Source organism: Sciurus vulgaris, assembly GCF_902686455.1.
Source record: "Sciurus vulgaris genome assembly, chromosome: 2".
Taxonomy (NCBI): domain Eukaryota; kingdom Metazoa; phylum Chordata; class Mammalia; order Rodentia; family Sciuridae; genus Sciurus; species Sciurus vulgaris.
Window position 1 is genome coordinate 78,977,361 of NC_136462.1, and position 26,605 is coordinate 79,003,965.

General features: G+C 40.0%; 1 gene segment (V, D, J or C); it reads right to left on the reverse strand.

The window, feature by feature from the left end:
* The window catches only part of LOC306654819 (T cell receptor alpha chain MC.7.G5-like), a 517,362-nt gene extending 490,969 nt beyond the window's left edge, over positions 1-26,393 (reverse strand). Inside the window, exons 1-2 of the C gene segment in view lie at positions 26,260-26,393; positions 25,754-26,058 (exon numbers count right to left, since the gene is read on the reverse strand).
* Between the last annotated feature and the right edge of the window lie 212 nt (positions 26,394-26,605).

Sequence of the window (26,605 nt, forward strand, 5' to 3'; positions counted from 1 at the left end):
AACAAAAAGGGTGATTCTATTCTCTCTTTAAGAGCTGGGACGTGTATTTTCCACTGACCCGGGATATCGTTGCCCCTGGCTTTAGGTATTTGCACTACAACTTACCCTGCCAGCTTTCCTGGGCCTCCAGTTTGCATCATGGAATTTCTCAGTCTCCAAAATCACACCAGCCAATCTATTCTTCTGTTTATATCATATTTGTCCTATTTCTCTGGGGAACCCTGACTAACAGAATATTTTTAAGCCCAAGATTCTTAGATCATCAAGGAGAAGACCCTCTCATGTCTAATATTCCCAGACTTAGAAAAGTGCATATACAAAGTATTTCTTCAATGGTTTTGGTTATGGATGGGAATAGTGGCATCTTACAATATTTAGTTGCTTATTATTGCAATTAGTTTAACAATTATTCATTGCTTAAATTATATTTCTATCAATATATTTCATACATGTCAATATGAGAATGCATAATGTTATATATTATATATCCTAATAATATACTTGAATATTCTAACATGTATGACATTTTGTAATATGTTAGAATATGTATGCTATGTTTGTATATATTTGTGTGTATATATACATATATATTTAAAATTTGGAAAAGGACATGCTAATGAAATTTAAAAATCCAGTTTCTGAAGACATCAAAATAGAATAGAAGAAGTTGCCACTAGCAGAAGAAAATGAGAATATTAAGACATACTTATCTAGGAATGTACCTAATGAGTCCATGAAAACACACAGGGTAGACTCAGGCTGGACAAGGCCCACAGAACCCCACAGCACTGGGAATCTCGTATCACCGTAGAAAACATCATGGGCAAGTGGGTGAGAGGATGAGTCATAGCAGAAGCAGAATCCAAATCAAATTCAAGTCTTTATAAAGCAGGACTCACAGATATGGGAAGGTCAAGGGAACCAATAGCTGCTGTTGAGGGACCCCCAAGGGAGCAACAGCAGGAGTCCTGTGCCTTTCAGGGTACAGCCAAGAGAACAGAAGGCACAGTCAGCTGGGAATAAGAGGAGATCTGAGTGAAGGGCATGTGAGAGGTGCAAGTGGGTGAGGGAACCAGCAGAGGACAGCCAGGCACCTGGGCACCGCCTGAGAGCAGCGGGGAGTCAGTACGACCCTCAGCCTGAGAAACAAGGGATAAACGCAGTGTCAGCAGGAGCCGGAGTTGTGGAAGAGGGTCTTCCCCACAGAGCTGCAGTTACAGGGGTGCAGCCCACGTCAGAACCACCACATCTGAACAGGTGAAGGGCAAGGAGAAACTCAGCCTCTCTCTCTTCCCTCACACAAATCTCTTTCCAGTTCCTATGCAAAGTCTGAATCCAGTAAGATGTAAAAAAGCAAAAGAAGCCTGGTGATTCAGTTCACAGGGGTTGAAGTACTACTGCACAGAGTAGGACAGAGGGGGAGGAAGCATGGATAAGGCAAAGGGGAAATAAACACAAGAATAAGCAGCAATAGAATAATGGACAAGGCCAGGGCTGAACCCTGGGTATCCTTTTTCCCATCTCAGTGAACTCCTCAACTTATAATGAAGCTGAGTCATAAGGCCCAAGAGAAATGTCCACTGTTTCTTATCAGAACTGAGAGATCCTTGTTTTTCCATGCTTTGCTGTTTTAGTTTGGTTTTGGAGGTCAGAAACATGGGATTTGACTTTCCACTTGACTCCCTGGTCAATTAAGGAGGTCAATATCTTTCTTGCTCTTTGTACACACAGACATACATACATGGATCTTTCTTGTGAGAGGATACCATGATCTTTGCATTCAGATCTTTCTTGCTTTACAAATAATTATAGAAACATATTCATATATTTATTTAAACAGTATTTTTTTTAAAGACTTGAGATTTTCAAAACCTGGACTCCTTTCTCCTATATCAGATGAAGTATGAGAAAACATAAGCCCTTGTGCATGACTATACCACATCCTTGGGATTTAAAGGTCTTCCTGACCCCGCTGCCTCCCACCTAGTGTGCATTGAGGACAGGGAAGAAGATGACTCCTCTTAAGCATCTCCCCACATCAGTGTCTCCTGAGCAGCTTCATGAAGTGAGGGGCTGGTGGGGAGTTGGGTTGAACTTTATGCGGCATGGACCAAGGAGAAGCATGCCTATCTTAGACATGGAGCTCTAAGCAGGACAATAAGACCAGCTTCTATGTACCTCACTTGATTCATAAAGATCTGCATGAAGAATTGAAGACTGAGGGAGATTTTAAATAGCTCAGTAGGTGAGACATCTTGGTAGAGGTTGTGCTGCTGTGGGTTTGTGCTCAGCACCCCCTGCAGTTCCCCTCACTGTGTCTCTTATAGCGCAGTAGTACACAGCTGAGTCTGATGTTTGGACTGCAGGTTTCTGCAGGCGGAAGGAGTTCTCTTTCTTAACAAGAGTGGCATGAAAACCTTGGCTCTCTATCTTCTGGTTTTCAGTTGAGGTCTTCAGGAGCAGGCGAGGAGCTTCATTGAGATATTGGACATACCAGAAAGTGAAAACTGAATAACTGGTCTCGTATGTGCAGTTCAAGGTCATAGATGCCCCCTCTACAAGAGTAACAAAGCCTGTTGTCTGGGTCACTGAGTCTCCATTGCTCCTCCCTAAAAATGAATGGATAAACAAATAAATCATTTGTTATAGGGGAAAGAATGCTAAAGTTATCATCATTGTACAAAATGATATATCACTAATGATTAGGGTTAAATGTTACTTACCGAACATTAAGAGGGTCAGGAGAATTGAATTGGTGACAGAAACCATGTTGATAGCAGAAAATGATCCTTGCTACTTGTGATATGCCACGTCTTATAGGGCTAGTCTCCAGCAGGATCTTATAGAAACTCTTCACTCGTAAGCGTGAACCCCTTTCTCTACAGCAGCAGGCCCTCTTGTAACTGAAGATGATAGGCAGGTTGAACCTCCACCGAGTACAAATGTGAACAAAATCTGGAAAGCAGTGTCCTCTGGTGGTCTCTATGAAAATTGCACCCTTGCCTTGTAAGAAGTTTTAATAATATGGTACACTCACAGGTGTATTAGGGTTCTCTAGAGGAACGGAACAGGAAGTATGATTATAAAAAGGGAATTTATTAGATTGACTTAAACAATCAGAAGCCGGATAGTCTATAATGGCCTTCTGTAGGCTGGAGAGCTAGAGGAACAAGTAGCTGCATAATCCAAGATGCTTAGGCCTCAGAACAAGAGAAATCAATGATGCTACCCCAGTCTGAGACTGAAGGCTTCTAGAAACTCCCTGGAGAATCACTGGCAGAGTTTGCTTTGGAAAAGTGAAGGAGTGAGAGTCCTCAGGTGATCACAGCAGCAGATCAAGAACCTTCAAGAAGAATTGAACTTGCATGTGGAGCTGCTTCCTTCTTCTTCCAACTTTTATTCCATCCAAGCCTCCAAACTATTGGACGGTGTTGCCCAGGCTTAGGGAGTGTCTCCAATCCAGTTTTCTGTCCCATATGCTAATCATTTCTAGATTCACCCTCACTGACAACCCAGAAGTCTCTTAATATTCATCATCTCTTAATCTAATCAAGTTGACAATTCAAACTAACCATTACACAGGGAATGTGTTCTAAGACACCCCCCCCCCCAGTGGATGCCTGAAGGCACATATACTACTGAATTCTCTACTTACTATGTTTTTCATATATAAATGTCATTTGTGATATATATACATACCCATTATGTGCATATATATATATATAAATAATTTTTTCATTTTCATGCACATATATACCTATGGTAATGTTTGTTTATAAATTATAATTTTTTGGTGTAGCACATTGCCATCAATTGGATTGTGTTCATGTTTTGTGTTCATGTCTTTCATCCACAAATTTCAAATCTTTTTCAACTTAGCAAAGCACTTATCATGTACTATGGTAAAAGCTTTTGCAATTTGAGGCACAGCAGCAAAACTAGCATGAATTAACTTTTAAAAGGGACTGAACAGGTAGTTATACAACATGAACATGCTAGACAGAGGGATGATTTCCATCCTGGGTGGATGGCAACAAGGTGCAAGATTTTATCACACAACTCAGAATGGCATGCAATTTAAAACTTATGGATGATTTATTTCTGGACTTTTCTGTTCAGTATTTTGGGATTATAGTTTATTTCAGGGAATTGAAACCATAGATAGCAAAACATTTAATAAGGGGGGACTATTGTAAGAGAGCTTGAAGAGAAGGTATATACAAAAGGAAAATGAACTAGGACTCTAAGAAGAAGCAATGTGCTTTTGCTTCATAGATTATCATAACTATATTATGTTAATGTTCAATTGTTATATGCATCATTCCCTCCATGGTGAATTATTCTCAAATAGTCCCAGGCATCATTTTTAAGAGGAATTGTCTGAGGTTTCTTCCTTTCATGTGGCACTATGGATTCCATGTGTTAGGGTCTGGATCTTGAACTTCCCCAAAGATGTATTATGGGCTTGATTGCCAACCTTTAACACTGCTGGGAAGTGGTGGAACATTTAAATAGCGAGGCCTAGTTGAAGGAAGTTAGGTAATTGTGGGCATGTCCTTGAAGAGTACGTTGGGATCCTGACACATGCCCTCTCTTTTTACTTCCTGGATTCCATGAGGTAAACGTGTTTCCTGTGCTATGCACTTTTGCCATGGTATACTGTTTTGCTGTAGGCCCAAAGCCATGGCCAAGTGAACATGGATTGAAACCTCTGAAAGCATGAGCCAAAATAATCTTTCCTTCTTGTAAGTTGTTTATCTCAGGTATTTTGTCACAGTGACAAAAAATTAACGTACCTCTGCCTAGAAAGTCCTCTCACTTCTCCTCCAATCTGTTGCCTAATTTATTTCTATTCATCCCAAGTCCCTATCAAGCACACCACCTTATAGAGGAAACAACACCAAACGCAGTGGTTCTCAAATAATCTGTGAAGGAACATTGGTTTCCCAACACATCATGGGGGACTGATATATTTATAAAATACAATAAAGATAAATCACTGCACTTCTGTTTACTGGTAAAGGTAGAATGCTATAGGAATTGACCTTCAAACTAGGAAATAGGACCAAACAAGGAAATTTTCAGACACTGGACTACAGATAGTGCAAAGATAATAGTAATTAATGAGGTGAGTCCTAAAATTGCACCGGATTGTCTTGTGGAGACGGTTTGTAGGCAACAGCACAGGAAGAATTAACCAAAACACAGCCCAGCTATCTCAATGTGTCAAGGAACAGAACAGGAGTCTGGGGATCCTAAAGCATCTAGAATGTGTGAAGAGAATTAGGAGAAGGGAGGTTGGGGATCAATTTCAGAGCTCACACAGTGCTAGGCATAGGGTGGTTCCCAGCAGACAGGATTCAAGACACTTTGTCATTGATAACCCAGGACTAGAATCCTCGGAAGAGTGATACTTAGTAGTGGGCTGACTTAGCCCTAAAACAGAGGCTCAAAAGATCAAACTGATAAGCAAGTTACCATCATGGTCAGAAAAATGTCCAATACTCTTCAAAGTAATACAGCAAAATTCAGCATTCAACAATGTAAAATATACATATCTAGCACCCAACCAAAATTATGAGGCTTATGAAGAGGTATGAAAATGGAATACATAGGCAAGAGAAAACTCAATCAATAGGAAGAGATCTAGGGATAACGCAGATGATAGAATTATTATAAATGAGTTTCAAAAGAGCTTTTAAAATGTAAAGAAATATAGGAACATGGAGAGGAGAAAATGGAAAACATAAAAATCCAAATAGAACTTCTAGAAAATGAAAATGATTAACTTCATAAAATAAAAATAAAATGGAAAGGATTAGCTGGAGATTAGAACCTGCAGGAAAACAGCTCAGTGAGCTTGAAGAAAGGCTAATATAAATTGTTCAAACAGAAGAAAAGAGAAAATAGATTGAGAAAAAGCAATAGAGTTTATGAACTATGGTACAAAATATGTGCAACTATCTCAGAAGAAGAGAGAGCAGGGAATAAAAGGATGTTTTAAAAGTAATGACTGAAAAATATGTCCATGTTTAAATAACCCACTGATACATGGGGGCAACTTTACATGTACAACTATGAGAATCTGACAGTGAAAAAGACCAGTACTTTTTAATGCCATTATACAAATAGTTTCAGTATGCAAAGGCCTCCCTAGAGGTCCCTGGCCACACCTGGATGGCAGCAACCCTGCTGCTGCAGCTTTGATAGGTAGGTCATGATTCTGCTGTAATTCAAGTATTTTCTTTTGGAACCCAGGCTTTAGAGGCTTAATGTGACCAGTCAGGCTCTCTTCATTCAGTATTATCTGGTATTTAACTGTCCCTCCTTTTTTATTACGGGTCTCATGGATTTCAGTTAAAGGTACTGTATTTTTGGTATCTGTTGGTCTGTTGGGCAGTTGCTTTTTGTACCTATTTGTGCCAGTGAAACCAGTTCAGTAGAAGAATTAAGAAGACCAATTTCAGAGCTCATTGCTTCTCTAGGCTTGAGTTTTATTTATGGAAGGTATGATCATATTATAGGAGGAAGCCATGGTGTGGCTCTCTGCTTACATAAACCATTATGGAGTCCTGGGACTTGGCTACTACAGACAGCTATGCTGTTTTCCAACACAGACTCTGAGGGGCAGCACTGCCCAGGTAAAAACAGTGGCCATGACTCAAAGCAGTTAGCACAAGAATAATCTTCTGGTGATAAGTATTTACCTTGAGTAGGTTTTCTCACCAATTCAATGAACTTAGACTGTTTAACTGTTACTTTAGATTCCCTGATAAGCAGATGACCCAGCTGCTCTCACACTTGTGCGTGCTCGGGAGACCCTAAACTCAAGCATTCATTCCAGAAGCTTACAGAGTTACTTATGATCTGTAAAGCTCTGTAACAAACACATAAACAAAAATAAATTGCTTTCAGTGGAGTGAGGAGCAGATAAGTTAAACAAATCCAATTCTGTGCATGTGCTCCAGCTAGCCTGAGCCAGGAATTTGGAATGAAGAATCAGACTGGAAATAGCTGATAAATTTGTCATCAGGCAAGTAAAACCAGATTGAAAAACTTGCTCCAGTTTTTATCCTTGTTTTTGTCCTTCCATCCCCCACTCCCACTTTTAGGCCTGCTATCCAGATGCCTGACTTCCGGTGCTCAGGGCTCTGATCCCAGCAGGATATAGCATGTTGTGGGAGGAGGCAGCAGCATCTCAGGGGGCATCCAGCCATCCCCCTGCTGCCTTCTCCATTCTCTCAATTTCATCACATTAGTTCTCTGACTAGATTCCAGAAAGATTTAGTATACCCTAAATTTTGGAGCAATGAAAACCAACCTTCATATTAAAGTACTTTAAATTTTATTAAACTGAGCTTCAAAAATCTTAGCGTTCTCCATTTTGCTTGCTGGTTTAGTTATTTGAGGAGTGGTTTCTGGACTTTTATCCATTCTAAGCTGATTTAACTGTGATGAAATCATGATACTTTAAGCCAATTACCACTCCCTCTGTTAACCTACCATGAGTCCTTTTTCAATTTAAAGCCCAGGACACAGAGGTAAAATTAAGACTGCCCTAGTATTAAAAGGGCTTGTTCACTTTCCTTCCTACTCCTAAAAACTAAGTACTTTGGAGATGCAGTGATGTGTTTTTTTTTTTTTCCCCAACAATTCAGTCTGCATTGAGTAGAGATGGTGTGCTAATATCAGTCCTTGAGTTGAGTGGAGACAGTGTTGAAATAAAATTCATCTCTATCAAGCACCTCAAGTGCCCTATCCAGTGTTGTGAGAGATATAATAGTGTTTTAAAGTTCATTTCAAACACACATAATATTTTGGGGATGATAAGACATAATCTCAAACACAGTGAACTTGCTTCAGGGAACTAGGAAGATCAGAATGGGCTCTACTCTTGGCTGAGTTCACTGGATTAAGTAACTTTATTTAAAAAATGAGCTTAACTCTTTGTACCTTACTTGGTTTGCAAAAGTATCCTGAAGAGTGCATGAGAAAATACTTATGAAACTGCATTGCAAATTCAGGTGACAAAATTGAAATAATTTCAAAAATTGGATGATTTATCAAAAGCAGTGTTTGAGTGGCAGGACTTTCTGTAAGAAAGGAGAAATGGCTGTGGGCAGGAATAACCAGGGATTCTTCTTGATGCAAGAATGAGTGGACAGTGTCCAGGATCACAAGGAAAAATGATGGCAAGCATTCAGACAGCAGGGATGATGGGAGTCATTGATGGAGGGCAAAAGGTATTTCCCTGTCTCGTTCTCATGTTAGACTTGATTTGCTAAAGGAGAAAGGTCATGGCAAAAATTGTAGAGGCCATGAGACCTCATTCACGGATCTATCCTTACTCCCTCAGGCAGAGGATGACCACTAACAGGTGTCAGACAAGGGACACATGTGGTTCATACTGTGCTTTGTATGAGAATAAATCATTCTTTTGGGCATGGAGTAGATTATAGGAAGGAGACCCTGAAAGCAGGGATGACAGTTCAAATGCTGTCACAGAACACCAGGTATGAGATTCTCCAAATCTAAACTGGACAGGTGACAGACAGAAGTTCAAGTCCATCTGGTAACATTTTGAACTCTGGGACTGGGAACCAAACATCTTTGCAAATATGTATAAAAAAATAGCTGACTTCTTTATTGAGGGAATGTCACCGAACATCTATTAAATGATGGCTGAGTGGAGGGTCCATGGGGATATGAAAGTGGATTGAATGTGAATTGTTTTCTCAGAATTTAGTCAATAGGTAGATAAGGTATAATTTAAAAAATCTTATTGAAGAATAATTACACTAATAAAAGTACATAAAATGTAGTTGCTGAGCTTGGTGAATTTTCATATAGTGAACTCACCCATGTAACTTATCACTCGATAGAGAAACTGACCTTCACCAGCACCCTTGAAACCTCCCTTGTTCTAATGCCTAGTGACTAGCAACTATCTCTTCATAAAATAACCACTGTCCCCAATTCTTGGCTTATAAATTTAGACATGATTTGTGCCTCTTTTTTTAACTTCTTTTTTTTTGTGTGTGATGTCTTTCACTCAGTAATATTGTGGAATTTATTTCACAGTAAGAATATAACAACTTTGTTGATTCCCATTCCTTTATTATAGTAATGATCATAATTTATATATCCTTGAAACTGCTGGTGAACACTTGGGCTGTTTTCCAAATTTAGGTATTAAAATTACTGATACCAAGTTCTTATTCTTGTACATGTCACTTTTCTTTATTGGGGATATGCCTAAAAGGGAACTCTTGGATCATAAGGAAACACATATGTTTAATTTTAGTAAATATTACCATGTTTTTCGAAGTTTGACCAGTTCCCATCCCCCCTGGTAATTTACAATAATTGCTGTTGATCCATGTTCTTGTTAACACTTGGTGTTGCCTATACTTTTTAGCCATGATCTTCATGATAGAGTAATAAATAAGAATTTTAAGAACCATAGTAGAAAGTGTCAAATGGCAAGAACCAGTAAGTGTTAAAGAGTGATTGGGAAGTTAGAAGACGAAGGAATTTATCTGTTGTGTTTATGCAGGTGACATAAGTTTTATAAGATAAGGATAGTGACTAAACATTTTCCAGGATTGCTCCAAAATTTTATAATTATACTTACAATTATGAAATGATGATGATTTGAGTTTAGACCACATTTCTCAGACAACCAAGCAGCAGGTATCCTTCCTCACCTGCTGTGCTCTTCTCCCAGAGAGTACAGTCACAGGAGGTTGAGGCAGGATTGTAGCCTGCAGAGATGGAGAGAGGACCCACTTTTCAATAAGAAAAGTTAGGCAGAGATATAGATCTGTGACCAGACTAAGTGATCCCCAAACTCCTGTTCCTGAGCAGAGAATGAGGGGGTTTCTGTACTCTGGGACTAAATTATATCTTCTTCTGGTTCCCTGGGGCAGGTTATAAAGTTCATCCCATTTCCATGACAGATAGTACTAAAACTGGGTACAAAATATGAATGTCCTATTTGCCAATAATCATCTCATCTCAGGGAAGAAATTATTATAGCAATCGGTGATGTTTCAAGCATATTGAAAAAGTATTAATCTACTCTTAAAATAAGAGGGTACAGGTTCCCAAACCTATATAAATTAATGTCTCATAGTTCATCTATTATTTGTACAACAAAGGATTAGATGGTGGACAGGCTGCACCAGTGCCAGGCATTACTGCCTACATGTTGAAAAGTAAAAAGGGATTGAGGTGAGATTCAGAAGCTCTTTGTATCACATGTAATATGTGTCCGACACCTATGTTCACCCTTTCTTTACAAAACAAAAACAAACAAGAGGGGGAAAAAAAGAGACGAAAAAACTCATGAGAGTGGAATAGAGTCCAGAATAGAAGTTATGTTAAATAAAGTGATTCAGAACCATGGACAGCTCACAGGGCAAACTATCTCTACTAACATTTATTCTTACTTTGCTTTACATGACTTCAGTGTCTAGCCAAGCATACTGCCACAAATCTGCATTCGAGATATGATGTGCAAGAATCAGAGGCTCTGAAATGTGGCTATGAGAATCATCAATTTCAGGAAACACCTAAAAGAGGGAGAGGAATTATTTGGAGGTTGCAGGGAAGGGCTGGAGCCTAACGGTCATTATCATCTTATTCACAGGGACTGAAAAATGCCCCAGCTGTCCTATAGACTGTGCTGGCTTCATGTCTCCACCCTCACCAGAGTTTCCCTGTATTAGATCCTGGGGATTGGCCTGTCCACCTGCACTAAGCTTGCATCCTGTATGGTTTGGATCCACAATGTGCCCCAAAAGCTCATGTGTTGTAGGCTTGGTCTAAATGCACCAATATCCAGGTGTGGGCTTTGGGAAAGTGATTGCATCGTGGAGACTCTGACTGCATTAGTGCATTAATCCATTAATATGAATGGAGCACAGGAAGGTGGTGTAAATTTCAGGCAGATTGGGCGTGGTTGGAGGAAGGAGGTTACTGGAGTCATGCCCTTGATGATTATATATTGTCCATGACTTTCCCTCTGCTCTTTCCTGGTTGTTATGAAATGAGATGCTTTCTTCCATCACACCTTTCCACCATGATGTTTTCCCCACCTTAGGCCCAAAGCAATGAAGCCAACCTACAATGTACTAAAAACTCTGAGATCATGAGCCAAATTAAATCTTTTCACTTTTAAGTTGCTTATGTTGATTTTGTGGACACAGTGACAAAAAGCTAACACAACCTGACTCAGATGTGACTCAGAGCTAAAGTGAAAAACCTTCAATCTTGGATAACCTGCCAGCACTCCCACTCTACTTTAGAGAATGTTGGGTTTACCATGTCACTCTTTTTATCCTTTGAGACTATGGTCCAGTGCTAGTTGACTCAGCATCAGGTTTGTCCCTTTTTAAAATACCTGGACAGCCACACTTATGTTCATTCTGCTGTAAACACCTGTGAACATTTGCCTTTGCAACCCAGCACAAGATGGGGCTCTGATGCTGAAGGAGCCCCACCCACCTACAATGTTCTTTGTTTCTTTAGGGATGGAGAACTGGTTACACATCACAAGGGGCTTTGGGCATCCCTATGCTTAGAAACCCTGTTGCTCCTCCTGCTTTGAGAAGCTGTGTCATCTGGAGGTCCAGCTGGCTGTCAAAGTTCAGTGACCTATTTTTTGTCAACTTGGCATCTTCTATACTTCCTGATTCTCCCACACAGAGGAAAGAAAGTGTCTATGACTTGTGAAAGAGACCACAATATCATACTTAAATAGAAGCTGTTTTACTTCAGAGTTAGTGCTCGTCCTCTCCCTCCCTGCTCCTCCTTTCCTCCTTTCCTCCCTTCTTTCTTAACCTCTTCCCTTCTCTTTCTCTCCCTTCCTCCCTTTCTCTTCCTCCAACTTCTCTTTACTTCTCTCTCCCTCTCCAGCCTATCTAGAATAGCAACACCTGTGTATTGATAGCAGTAGACTTTCCAGGTCACTTCCTTCTCTCTCCTCTCCCTCTGGCTTCTTGTTATTCCTGTTACACTACCATGCAGTGTGTGAAGCACCATGGAAGTTTCTATGATGCCCAGTTGTCTTCTTCCAAATATAGATGTGGTAGCATGACTTCCATAAAGGCAGGAATCATGTCTGTCTTGTTAACTAATATTTCCTCAGTGCTTACTGCAGAATCTAAGTGTTTTTTGAATGAACAAATAAGCTCCACTTAAGTTTCCCAAACTGGGATACACATTGTGAGGCATGAAATCATGGGGGAAAACAGACACAGTTTCATGAGATGTTAACTCAGGTTTGTTTCTCTTGTGTACTTGTTTATACCTCATGATTAATAATTTAATCTTTTTAAACAAATTTATATTGTTAATTAATGGTAAAGTCTTATAAGTTTTTACAATTAATAAATATACGTCAAAACCACTACATGTGGGGTTTTCAAGATGGCAGACTAGAGGGTGGCTGCATTTCATGTTGCTCCAGGACTCAGGATTCAAAAAGATGAGGTTTTGAGAAACTTGGATCCAACTCAAAGCCACCAGGTGAGTCTCTCCTGTTGGGGAGGCATCCCGGATGGGGCAGTAGTCCCAGAACACGGGGAATTTTGTGAAGTAGAGTTGCCCAACGAGACACCCCTCCCCCCACTGGAGTGGTAAACTTGGACAACTGGGAGCAACGTAGAGGAGGCTGCTCAGCACAACGCTTGGATTTGGAGCGACTGCACCGGGGCTCTAGGTGGCTGCTAGAAGGTGGAGGCGTGCAGCAAGCCACTTGGTCCCGGAGCAACTGCACCGGGACTCCAGGCGGCTGCTCAGAGGAGGGCCCGCACAACCAGATGATTAGGTGAGGGGCTCGGTCCCAGGACCTAGGCAGCTTCTTGGTGGAGGAGCTGCACAGAGAGATGCTTAGGGGTGGAGCAAAGGTTCCAGGACTGCGGACAGCTTCTCTGAGGAGGGGCAGCCTAAGGAGACTATTGGGCGCAGGGCAAGGCTCCCAGGCCCAGGAGGTAGGTCCGGGCCCCTGGGAACATTTCACAGGAAGGTTGTCCAGCTCAGGCAATAGTTGTGGATTGATGTTGATGGTTGTCTTGGACAAGATGGCACCTGGCAGTGAGCCAAAGGGTGCTGACTGCCAAAATGAGGAAGTACCTAAAAGGCTGTTTGCTGTTACTAGTTCCTTGGAGACTTATGAAGTGTTAATGCCAGGCTCAAGGATTGGCTATCTAAAATCATGCCACGCACAGACAGCTCATGATTTATATAGTGTTATGCTGGCATTCCTCTGCATGCTCTCCTGCATGAGAGAAAGCTTTGCTATGATTGGCTGATAAGCAAGGAGCCAGGGGGAGGAGAGGAGGAGAGGAGGAAGAGAGAAGAAGAAGCAGCAGCAGGAGACAAAGAAACAAGGAGGGTGCGATAAATCTTGTCAAACTGAAGATTCAGTGCACGTTCCGCTGGATGGAACAAGTGGTGGCCCGTACGGGGAACTTTATTTCTCCTTCTGCATCCTCCCAGGTAAGTAACTTAAGGTAAGCTACAGGAAAACTGTAGGATAACCTCCCAGGAATCTCTGGCCAGAGTGTATAAGGGGGAGGTCACATAACTCCAGAAAGGGATCACATAACTACAGAAAGGGATCACATAACCCCAGAATGGGGTCACAAGTGTCAAAAAATCAAATGATAAGAATCATACAAGATGTACTTAAGGCTAATGGGACTGCCGTAAAATGATCTGCTGTAACAGCGTACGTAATCACACTGGCCAAGGTTAGTCCTTGGTTTTTGGAAGAGGGAGTCCTAAATATTCCACAATTGGAACTTTGTAAAGAGGATCTTATCAAAGCAGAAAAGCAATCCTCATTATCTAGAGGTACATTTCCCATGTGGCAGCTCATTAAGGAATGTCTAACATCTGAGAAAGGCAAAATACAAACTTTAGTAGAAGAAGGAAATATGTGTCTGGAAGAGATAAAGGAACAACTAAGTGCAACTCCTCAAAAAGAGGAAGAAAAGGAAGAGGGGCTTACTGGGGAGAAATTAGAAAGAGCATCAGGGACACAGTTGCCTCTACCAGTTATGTCAGGAAGGAACACCAATCCCTTCCTGGAGGCAGCAGCCTGCTCCCTGTATCCCCCAAGGTACCCTTGGGAGGAGTTAGCTCATGCTATAAATCAGATGGGTTTTTCACCATAGGGAGAAGAAACCCCCCATTAAAGAAATCTCAGCAGTCCCACAATTCTTCCCTGTGCTAGAGGACCAAAATAGACAAAGATAAGGAAGCAGTAGCTACGTACAGTCCACAGGCCCCATTTACAATTAGTATGTTGAAATCAGTATTGGGACTAAATCTAGTGCTGGAATATTGGAAAAGGCTATGTAAAGCTGTGCAATCAGGGGGCAATACCTAGTGTGGAAAACTGCATGGCAGGAAGCCTCATTAGAAATGGCACCCTGTAACACTGCCGCAGGCTTTCCCCAAAGAAATGTAGAAATGCTCACAGGAGAAGGAAACTATGAAGGTGTTCAGCAACAGATTACTTACAATCCTCAGGTGTATGCACAAATTCCTGCTGCTGCCTCTAAAGCCTAGAAATTAATTCAAGGGACAGGAGAATTACAGGGACAGTTGCCCAAAGTGATTCAGGGAAGTAACGGATCATTTGCAGATTTTGTTGATAGATTAATCCATACCGCTGCTAGAGTATTTGGGGATTATATGTGGCCCCAGAAAAGGTGCAAACCCACAGTCCTATTACCTTTCTAGGACATCAAATATTAGATACCTGTGTTAGGCCACAAAAAATTCAATTAGCCACGAAAAAGCTTAAGACTCTAAATGATTTCCAGAAATTATTAGGTGATATACATTGGATAAGGCCAAATTTGGGAATCACCACTGGTCAACTTCAGCCTTTGTTTGATATTCTCCAAGGAGATTCAGACCCTATATCCCACAGAAATTTAACTCCTGAAGGTAGAAAAGCCTTAAAGTTAGTAGAACAAGCTCTAGAAAATGCTCATCGTGATAAAGTTGATCTATCCTTAGATTCTGAATATACTCCTACAGGTCTATTGTGACAAACTGGACCCCTGATATGGATCCATTTGCCAGTGTCCCCCAAAAATGTTGTTTCCCCGTTTTCTGTGATGATAGCAAATCAATTGCATTAGGACTTAAGACAGTCCTTCGAGTTTTTGGAGTTCATCCTCAGACAGTTATTGTCCCATATACGACAAAACAAATTGAAATACTAGTTAACAATAATGAAAGATTGGGCAATTGTCTATTGTTCCACCATGGCCACATTTGATAATCACTTGTCAAGTTCACCTATTGTCAGCTTCTTCAAAAGACATCCTGTTATTTTCCCTCAGGTTGTTAAGTCTCAACCTATCCCAGCAGCAAAAATAATCTTTACAGATGGCTTCTTCTCCGGCACAGCTACAGTAGTTTCTGATAAAGTACAGACTATTATTACTTCTCATAAGTCTGCTCAAAAAAACTAAACTAGAAGCAAAAATAACTGCCTTACAAACATTTCCTGAGGAACCTTTAAATATTTATACTGACAGTCTCTATATTGCCCAGCTTGTGCCATGGCTTGAGACAACTAAACCCATTAGTCCTCAATCTACCTTACAACAATGCTTTTATCAAGTACAAACTCTTCTGTGGGCTCTCAAAGAACCTTTATATATAGGCCATATCAGAACACATTCAGGCTTACCTGGGCCTTTAGCTCAAGGAAATTCCACTGCAGACTCGGCTACTCGAGATCCTCGTGTATTTAATATTGTAGAAGAAGCAATTAATTTCCATAAAGATTTTCATGTCAATGCTACTACTATCAAAATAAAATATAACATTACAAAAGAACAAGCCAGAAATATAGAAAAACAGTGTCCTGCCTGTACGCCTCATTTATCTGTTCCTCATTTTGGAGTCAATCCTAGAAGACTCCTTCCAAATCATCTATGGCAGATGGATGTCACCCATATCCCTGAATTTGGTACTTTAAGATTTGTACATGTAACTGTAGATACCTACTCAGGATATATATTTGCTACCGTCCATACAGGGGAAAAGACAAAAGATGTAATCAGTCATTGCCTTCAAGCCTTTGCTACTATGGAAAGGCCAAAATCATTTAAAACAGATAATGGGCCTGTGTATACTTCTTCTTCATTTTAACAGTTTAATATCTCAAAGTTCAATATCTATCATTCTACAGGATTGCCCTACAATCCACAAGGACAAGCTATTGTGGAAAGGGCTAATAAAATATTAAAAATCTGCTTAACTAAACAAAAAGGGGGAATAGAGCATTAGCCCCTCCTAAGAACAGACTTAACCTTGCTTTATTCACCCTCAATTTTTAAAATTTGGATGCTATGGGCTGTACTGCGGCTGATAGACATTTTAGTGGAAAGTCTGGTGGCCATCCACAAGCAAAGTGGAAAGACATCTTGACTGGGTCCTGGAAAGGACCTGACCCAGTATTAATTTGGGGGCGAGGATCTGTTTGTGTTTTTCCTCAGGAGCAACAACAACCTATCTGGGTCCCGGAGCGCTTGGTAAAAACTATCCATAAGAAAGAAAATGGCACCGAAACACAAAATGATGGTGATGGTGGTAAGCCTGCTGTTGTTAGCTCTTCCTAAAACCTTTGGGGATATATTCTAGAGACTGCTATCTGCATGGCCTATTCCCTTGCCTATCACTCATGACGCACAAGTTTTCCCTCAATTATTTCCTAGTACAGAATTTCTAGGTATCCCTTACCTACCAGCTGATTCCACTGTATAGCCACTTAATACTAGTCTAAACTTCAAGTCAAGGGGATGTTACGGCTTATAAGGTGACTCCTTACTTTTCCTTTGGGCCGTTTGCCATAGATTGGAGAACTATTAAAGAAATATTGAGAAAGGCAAATGCATCATATATGTATGCTGCTATAGATACTGATTTTTTTACCAATGACCAATGACTATTCTCCTCTTTCCATGTGGTCTCTTTGTGGTGTGTCTGCTTGTATGGACATTAGTCCGCCTAGTATGATACAGGGAGGCAGTCTCTCTCTCATTCGACAAAGGTGCAGTCAAAAGCAAGCCCATATAGAGGGAAGTAATACACTGGTTTATAGTTATATAGGGTGCATGGCCAACTTGACTTCCTTTAATCAATCTTTCCCCCCTAGTCCTGTATGTGTCACATCTCCATTTGTGATCATTCTCTCTAACAGTTCTAAGTCTAATATTAACATTATTAATAACAATGATAATGATACTGAGGTCCTTAACTGCGCTAACCAAGAGTGTTATGTATCTAGTTGCTGGGATGCTTTATTATTTCCTCTGGCTGTGATTGCCAGGATTCCTAAATTTATTCCAGTCCCAGTGACCTTAAATCATAGTGAGTGGAATTTCCTACTCGTGAGAGCTAAAAGAGATTTTGGTATCTCAGCAATTATAGCCATCACTGTTGCTGCAGGAGCTGCTGCAGCTGCTGCCACTGCTGCTGGATTTGCCCTAGGAACTGCTATTCCTACTGCTCACGCACTCGACAACCTGTCACGAGCCACTGCCGAAGCATTGACAGCCCAGGAAAACATCAATGCACATCTCACCACGGGAATCCTGATTCTAAACCAAAGAGTGGACTTACTGCAAGAACAAGTGGACATGTTGACTGTTGCCACACACACGGGCTGTCTAGTACATGCCCAAGCATTATGTGTTACCCCTATACCCTATTCTAATATTACTGCTACTGCAAATCTGTCCAAACAGCTTGGAAGCATGCTTAAAGGTACATGGACTAAAGAGTTTACTAATTTGACTACCTTATTAAGAAATTCTATATTTGTAATAAATAGTACCCAGGTCAAGGTCCCAGGTATGCCAGAAGACATTAGTTTCCTACAGTCAACATTACAATTTGGTAAACAATGGATGGGAAATTTTGCTATGATGGGATTGTTGTTCTTGCTTTTATTATTGCTGCTCAGATATCTGTTGTCTTTAAGGAGTCATCAAAGACAGCAAGCCTTAGTGGTACGGCAAGCCCTTATGGCCATGGACCAAGGCTCTGATCCACAGATTTCGCTCTCCCAATTACAGGGCTGGTAGTGAAAGACGGGTAAGCACAGGGTGGACTTTATACCAACCTAAGACAGGGATCAAAGCATACCAACAGCTCTTTGATTCCCAAGACGGGTAAGGATAAAGTCTGACTCTGGCACCTAAGACAGGCACAGTAACTGCCCTTTTCTTTAAATAAAAAAGGGGGAGCTGTTGAGGGCCATCTTGAGCCAAAGGGTGCTGGCTGTCCATCTTGGACAAGATGGTGCCTGGCAGTGAGCCAAAGGGTGCTTGTTGCCAAAATGAGGAAGTACCTAAAAGGCTGTTTGCTGTTACTAGTTCCTTGGAGACTTATGATGTGTTAATGCCAGGCTCAAGGATTGGCTATCTAAAATGATGCTGTGTGCGGACAGCTCGTGATTTATATAGTGTTATGCTGGCATTCCCCTACATGATCTCCTGTGTGAGAGAAAGCTTTGCTATGATTGGCTGATAAGCGAGGAACCAGGGGGAGGAGAGGAGGAAGAGAGAAGAAGAAGAAGAAGCAGGAGACAAAGAAACAGGGAGGGCGCAATAAATCTTGTCAAACTGAAGATTAGTGGTGTCTCCTTTCTCCACGTGGGTTCCACTGGATGGAACAGATTGAGGGGAACCTCTAGGAGGGGAACTGACCAGCTAGACTTCGCCACCAGGTGAGTCTTCCCTGCCGGGTGAGGTTTTCCCACAAGGACGGTAAAATCAGAGACACAGGCCCAAACAGGCCTTGCCTCAGCCCGCAGCCTAGTTGCCCTTTGGATGACGATTGGTCAATAAGTGGTGGCGCCTCTGCCCACTAGGAGGGAATATACCCCATCATGTAGGGGAATGCCAGCATAACACTATATAAATCACGAGCTGTCCGCACACAGCATCATTTTAGATAGCCAATCCTTGAGCCTGGCCTTAGCACATCATAAGTCTCCAAAGAACTCACCACCCCTAGAGAGGCAGCTTCCTTGTGGAGCACCGCATTATCAACTTCCTACAAAACTTCAGGCTACTGAAGACTAGAAGGAGATATACTAGAAATCTTCAGGGACACTATAAGTCAATAGAGGAAATCTGCAATATCTCACTGATACACTGATACCTGAACAATATGAGAAAACAAGGGAAGAAAATGCCCCCAAAAAATCTAGATGTTACATCAATAAAATCCAATGACAGCATGGCAGAAGAAATGACAGAAAAGGAGTTCAGAATATACATAATTAAAAGAAGGGAAGCAAACGATGAGATGAAAGAGCAATGCAGGCATTGAATGATTGCACCAATTGACAGTTAAAAGAACAAATACAGGAAGCAAAAGATCATTCCAAAAAAGAGTTAGAGATACTGAAAAAAAAAAAAAAAACCAAACCAGAAAGCCTTGAAATGAAGGAAACAATAAACCAAGTTAAAAACTCCATAGAAAGCATAACCAATAGGATAGAACACCTGGAAGACAGAACCTCAGATATTGAAGAAAAAATATTTAACCTTGAAAACAAAGTTGACCAAACAGAGCAGATGGTAAGAAATCATGAACAGAATCTACAAGAATTATGGGATATCATGAAAAGGCCAAATTTAAGAATTATTGGAATTGAGGAAGGCTTAGAGAAACAAACCAAAGGAATGAACAATCTATTCAAGGAAATAATATCAGAAAATTTCCCACATCTGAAGAATGAAATGGAAAATCAAGTTCAAGAGGCTTATAGGACTCCAAATACACAAAATACAACAGACCCACACCAAGGCACATTATTATGAAAATATCTAACACACAAAATAAAGACAGAATTTTAAAGGCTGTGAGAGAAAAGACCAAATTACATTCAGGGGAAACCAATACGGATATCAGCAGGTTTTTCAATCCAGGCCCTAAAAGCTAGAAGGGTCTGGAACAACATTTTTCAAGCCCTGAAAGAAAACGAACGCCAACCAAGAATCTTATACCCAGCAAAACTTACCTTCAGATTTGACAATGAAATAAAATCCTTCCATGATAAACAAAAGCTAAAAGAATTTACAAAAAGAAAGCCAGCATTACAGAACATTCTCAGCAAAATACTCCATGAGGAAGAGATGAAAAACAAAAAAGCAAATCAGGAAAGGGAGGAACTACTCTAAAGGAACAACCAAATAAAGGAGAAACCAAGTCATGTAAAAAAAAAAATGAGCCAAATGCCCGGGAATACAAATCATATCTCAATAATAACCCTGAATATTAATGGCCTGAACTCATCAATCAGAAGACATAGACCAGCAGATTGGATTAAAAAGAAAGATCCAACAATATGTTGCCTGCAAGAGACACACATCATAGAAAGAGGTACCCACAAACTAAAGGTGAAAGAATAGGGAAAAACATACTATGCACATGGACTCAGCAAAAAAGCTGGGGTATCCATCCTCATATCAGTTAATGTGTACTTCAAGTCAAAGTTAGTCAGAAGGGATAAAGAAGGACATTTCATACTGCTTAAGGGAAGCATAAATCAGCAAGACATAACAATCATAAATATCTATGCCCCAAACATGGGCTCATCTGTGTACATCAAACAAATCCTTCTCAATTTCAGAAACCAAATAGACCACAACACAATAATACTAGGTGATTTTAACACACCTCTCTCACCACTGGACAGATCTTCCAAACAAAACTTGAACAAAGAAACCATAGATCTCAATAACACAATCAATAATTTAGACTTAACAGACATTTATAGAATAACCATGCAAAAAAGAGTGAATGCACTTTCTTTTCAGCAGCACATGGATCCTTCTTTAAAATAGACCATATATTTTGTCACAAAACTACTGTTAGCAAATACAAGAAGATAGAGATACTACCTTGTATTCTATGAGATCATAATGGATTGAAATAAGAAATAAATGACAGAGTGAAAAACAGAAACTACTCCAATACCTGGAGATTAAATAATACACTATTGTATGATGAATGGATAACAGAAGATATCAGGAAGGAAATTAAAAACTTCTTAGAGATAAATGAGAACAAAGAAACATCATATCAAAATCTCTGGGACACTATGTAAGCAGTACTTAGAGGAAAATTTATTTCATGGAGCACATTCAATAAAAGAAGAAAAAATCAACAAATAAACGACCTAACACAACAGCTAAAAGCCCTAGAAAAAGAAGAACAGACCAATACCAAAAGTAGTAGAAGACAGGAAATAGTTAAAATCAGAGCTGAAATCAACGAAATTGAAACAAAAGAAAAAATTGAAAAAATTGACAAAATAAATAGTTGGTTCTTTTAAAACAAACAAAATTGATAATCCCTTAGCTACATTAACAAAGAGAAGGAGAGAGAAAACCCAAATCACTAAAATTCGGAGTGAACAAGAAAATATCATGACAGACACAATTGAAATACAAAACATAATCAGAAGCTATTTTGAAAATCTCTACTCCAACAAAATAGAAAATCTTGAAGATATCAATAGGTTTCTAGAGACATATGAATAACCTAAACTGAATCAGGAGAAGATTCACAATTTAAAGAGACCAATCTCAAGTAATGAAATAGAAGAAGTCATCAGAAGCCTACCAACAAAGAAAAGTCCAGGACCAGATGGGTTCTACAAAACCATTAAAGAAGAGCTCATTCCTCTACTCTTCAAAGTATTCCATGAAATAGAAGAGAAGGGAACCCTCCCAAACTCATTCTATGAAGCCAATATTACCCTGATAACTAAAGCAGACAAAGACACATCGAGGAAAGAAAATTTCAGACCAATATCCTTAATGAACAACAAAGCAAAAATTCTCAAAAAAATTTTAGCAAATTGCATACAAAAATATATTAAAAAGATAGTGCAACATGATCAAGTGGGTTTTATCCCAGGGATGCAAGGTTAGTTCAACATCCGGAAATCAATAAACGTCATTCACCATATCAACAGATTCAAAGTCAAGAATCACATTATTATTTCAATAGATGCAGAAAAAGCATTTGATAAAATACAGCACCCCTTCATACTCAAAACACTAGAAAAAAAAGGGATAATGGGAACATTCCTTAACATTGTAAAGGCCATCTATGCTAAGCCCATGGCCAATATCATTCTGAATGGTGAAAACTGAAATCATTCCCTCTAAAAACTGGAACAAGGCAGGGATGCCCTCTTTCACCACTTCTATTCAACATCATCCTCAAAAGTCTAGCCAGAGCAATTAGACAGACCAAGGAAATTAAAGGGATATGAATAGGAAAAGCAGAACTCAAACTATCTCTATTTGCTGATGACATGATTATATATTTAGAGGAACCAGAAAATTCCACCAGAACTTTTAGAACTCATAAGTGAATTCAGTAATGTAGGAGGATATAAGATCAATGCTCACAAATTCAATGCATTTTTATACATAAGTGATGAATCTTCAGAAAGAGAAGTTAGGAAAACTACCCCATTCACAATAGCCTTGAAAAAAATAAAATACTTGGGAATCAATCTAACAAAAGAGGTGAAATACCTTACAATGAGAACTACAGAACACTAAAGAAAGAAATTAAAGAAAACCTTAGAAGAGGGACTCCCATGTTCTTGGATAGGCAGAACTAATATTGTCAAAATGGCCATACTACCAAAAGTGCTATACAGATTCAATGCAATTCCAATTAAAATCCCAATGACTTATCTCACAGAAATAGAGCAAGCAATCATGAAATTCATCTGGAAGAATAAGAAACCTAGTATAGCTAAAGCAATCCTTAGCAGGAAGAGTGAAGCAGGGGGTATTGCAATACCAGACCTTCAACTATACTACAAAGCAATAGTTAAAAAAACAGCATGGTATTGGCACCAAAATAGATAGGTAGATCAATGGTACAGAAGAGAGGACACAGACACAAACCCAAATATATACAATTTTCTCATACTAGACAAAGGTGCCAAAAATATGCAATAGAGAAAAGATAGCCTCTTCACCAAGTGGTGCTGGGAAAACTGGAAATCCATATGCAACAGAATGAAACTAAACCCCTGTCTCTCACCCTGCACAAAACTCAACTCAAAATGGATCAAGGACCTTGGAATCAGGCCAGAGACCCTGCATCTTATAGAAGAAAAAGTAGGTCCAAATCTTCAACATGTCAGCTTAGGATCAGACTTCCTTAACAGGACTCCCGTAGCACAAGAAATAAAAGCAAGAATCAATAACTGGGATAGGTTCAAACTAAAAAGCTTTCTCTCAGCAAAGGAAACTATCAGTAATGCAAAGAGAGAACCTACTGCGTGGGAGAAAATCTTTGCCAATCACACTTCAGATAGAGCACTAATCTCCAGAATCTATAAAGAACTCAAAAAACTCTACACCAAGAATACAAATAACCCAATCAACAAATGGGCTAAGGAAATGAACAGATACTTCACAGAAGAAGATCTACAAGCAATCAACAGATATATGAAAAAATGTTCAACATCTCTAGTAATAAGAGAAATGCAATTCAAAACTACCCTAAGATTCCATCTCACCCCAATTAGAATGGCGATTATCAAGAATACAAGCAACAATAGGTGTTGGTGAGGATGTGGGGAAAAAGGTACACTCATACATTGCTGGTGGGGCTGCAAATTAGTGCAGCCACTTTGGAAAGCAGTGTGGAGATTCCTTAGAAAACTTGGAATGGAACCACCATTTGGCCCAGCTATCCCCCTCCTTGGCCTATACCCAAAGGACTTAAAATCAGCATACTACAGCGATACAGCCACAACAATGTTCATAGCTGCTCAATTCACAATAGCCAGATTGTGGAACCAACCTAGATGTCCTTCAACTGATGAATGGATAAAGAAACTGTAGTGTATACATACAATGGAATATTACTCAGCCATAAAAAATAATAAAATTATGACATTTGCAGGTAAAGAATGAAATTGGAGATTATCATGCTAAGTAACATAAGCCAATCTCGAAAACGCAAAGGACGAATGATCTCACTGATAAGTGGATGATGACACATAATGTCTGTTGGGGGGGGCAAGAATGGAGGAAGGAGGGACTGTATAGAGGGAAAAGTGGGGTGGGAGGGTTGGGGGAAGAAAAAAAATAACAATGTATCAAAAACTATTACCCTAGGTAAATGTATGATTACACAAATGGTATGCCTCTACTTCATGTACAGAGAAACAACATGTATCCCATTTGTTTACAATAAAAACGAATTTAAAAAAATAAAATAAAAAGGGAAAAAATATAATATGTGGAAAATATCAATAGCCATGGGATAAATAGTGATAAAGTTGAAAATTTTATCTTTTTAAAAATAAAATATAACTTTACAGTTTAAAAAAACCCAAAAAACCACTACATGTTCAAGCAGATTTTTTTTTTTTTTTTTTTTTTTTGCGGTGCTGAGGATTGAACCCAGGGCCTTGTGCTTGCGAGGCAGGCACTCTACCAACTGAGCTATATCCCCAGCCCCCCAGAATTTTTTACCTCTAAATCTTCCCATTTTTGTCCATAAGCTAGAAATACATTTTCAATATGGTTTCTGATTTTTACTTGTTGACAACTGACTCAGAGATTTGTAAAAACTTTTGCGGAGCAAAAGAAATAAAACTCTCGTCCCTGAACATGTGCCAAAATATCTGAGGAAAAAAACATGTCTAGATAGGAAGTTGACTTTGGAAAGACCATCTAGTGTCGGTTGCCATAACAACTGTGATTCTGGCCTTGACCTCTTCTCATTGTCAAACTGGCCATAACTTAAAGAGGAAGGGTGAAGACAAGAGAATCCATAGGTCAAGACAAATTCCCACCTTTAACATTTCCCTCTGTGGGCAGCAGTAGATTTAGATGCTTTTTAAAAATCATAATCATGTCTAAGAAAGAGAGATGATTTGAAGAACATTTCACATATTTTCTGCTTCTACAAGGGGTGATTATGGAAATGGGCCTAAATTAAACAATTTATTCTACCTCAAGGAGTAGTAGTTCTATTTTTGAGAAGATTCAAGGCAATTATATTAAAGATGGATTAAAGCATTTTACAGAACAATGAATATATAAATTTATGAGTGATCCTGAAGTTTTAATAACTGTTCAATAGAATCATACATTAGGCCTGAATATAATTTCATATTTTTCCCACCTCAATAAACCAACACAAGATTAAAAAGTTTTATTAAATTTCATTTTGAAAATAATTTTTGCATGTGCTATAAAAATATGTGCTACATGTTCTATCTCTATATTGGTTTTTTGTTTGTTTGTTTTTTGGTACCAGGGATTGAACTCAGGGCCACTTGACCACCGAGCCACATCCCCAGCCCTATTTTGCATTTTATTTAGAGACAGGGTCTCACTGATTGCTGAGCACCTCACTTTTGCTGAGGCTGGCTTTGAACTCATGATCCTCCTGCCTCAGCCTCCTGAGCCACTGGGATTATAGGCATGTGCCACAGTGCCTGGCTTCTATCTCAATCTATTGCAAAGAATAGGAGTTATGCATCCTTCTAACAAGTGAATCTCTGGACATTCTACATGAGTTACACTCAGGTTTCCTTGCCAAACCCCCACCTGCGCTGACACAGCCCCTACTCCTCCCTATCCGGGGTGGAGTCTCCCCCCAGAGGCCCTAGCTCTTCTTGAGGTTTTTGTGGGACTCCCACAGTCACCCCTCTCACTGTGGCCTCTCTCAGAGCACAGAAATACACTGCTGCATCCATGAGCTGTGAGGCTGTGATGGTGAGCTGGCTGGAACGTGACGCCTTCTGGAAGTTCAGGGAATACCGACCTTCTGTTGTATTTTGCTCATTGTAAGAGTCCTGACGAATAAGGAAAGTTGGTTTCCCACTTGGTAGTTGTTTGTACCAGAATAAGTAATAAATATCGTCACTGGTTTCATACACACAGTCCAAGGTCACAGCCTCCTTCTCCATCACAGAAGTTGCAGTCTGAGCTTGAGCTACCTTCTGGGCCATGCTTGTTCCTGCAGGAGAAAGGAAGAAATAGACTAATCCTTCATCTGGAATCACAGGATTATAAAGGATGAAGTGACTAAGGACCCAGAGCTCTGATCCCATTGCCCTTTATCCATCCCTTTTAACCTCAACAAGAAGCAGTGATCTGCTCTCTGCATAACCTTCAGGGCTGAGAAGAGCCTGAGCCCTGTGCTTGTGCACATCCTTACCAAGACAGATGGAGGCGATGGCTGCTCCCAGCAGGCTGGTGGCCCACATAGTGGTAGCTCTTCCCCTGAGAGAAATGTTCTGTGTTCTGTCTCAAATCCAGATTTTAAGAGAGTTCCTTGTGCTCAAGAGGCACAAGCAAAGATGCCAAGCTGTGTCCTGCATCTGCTCTAACAGGAAATGCAGTTAGCAGATATGGGGCGGGTTTGCCTGGGTCCTGTCACATGCTTCCTGTATAGTGGGAGATCCTAGATTGTCGTGAGCTCCTTCTGTGTCTCATTATAACTTGTTGGATTAAAAATAACAGCAGAAGTTGAATCATGTTTGACCCATTCTTCTTGGGTGGAA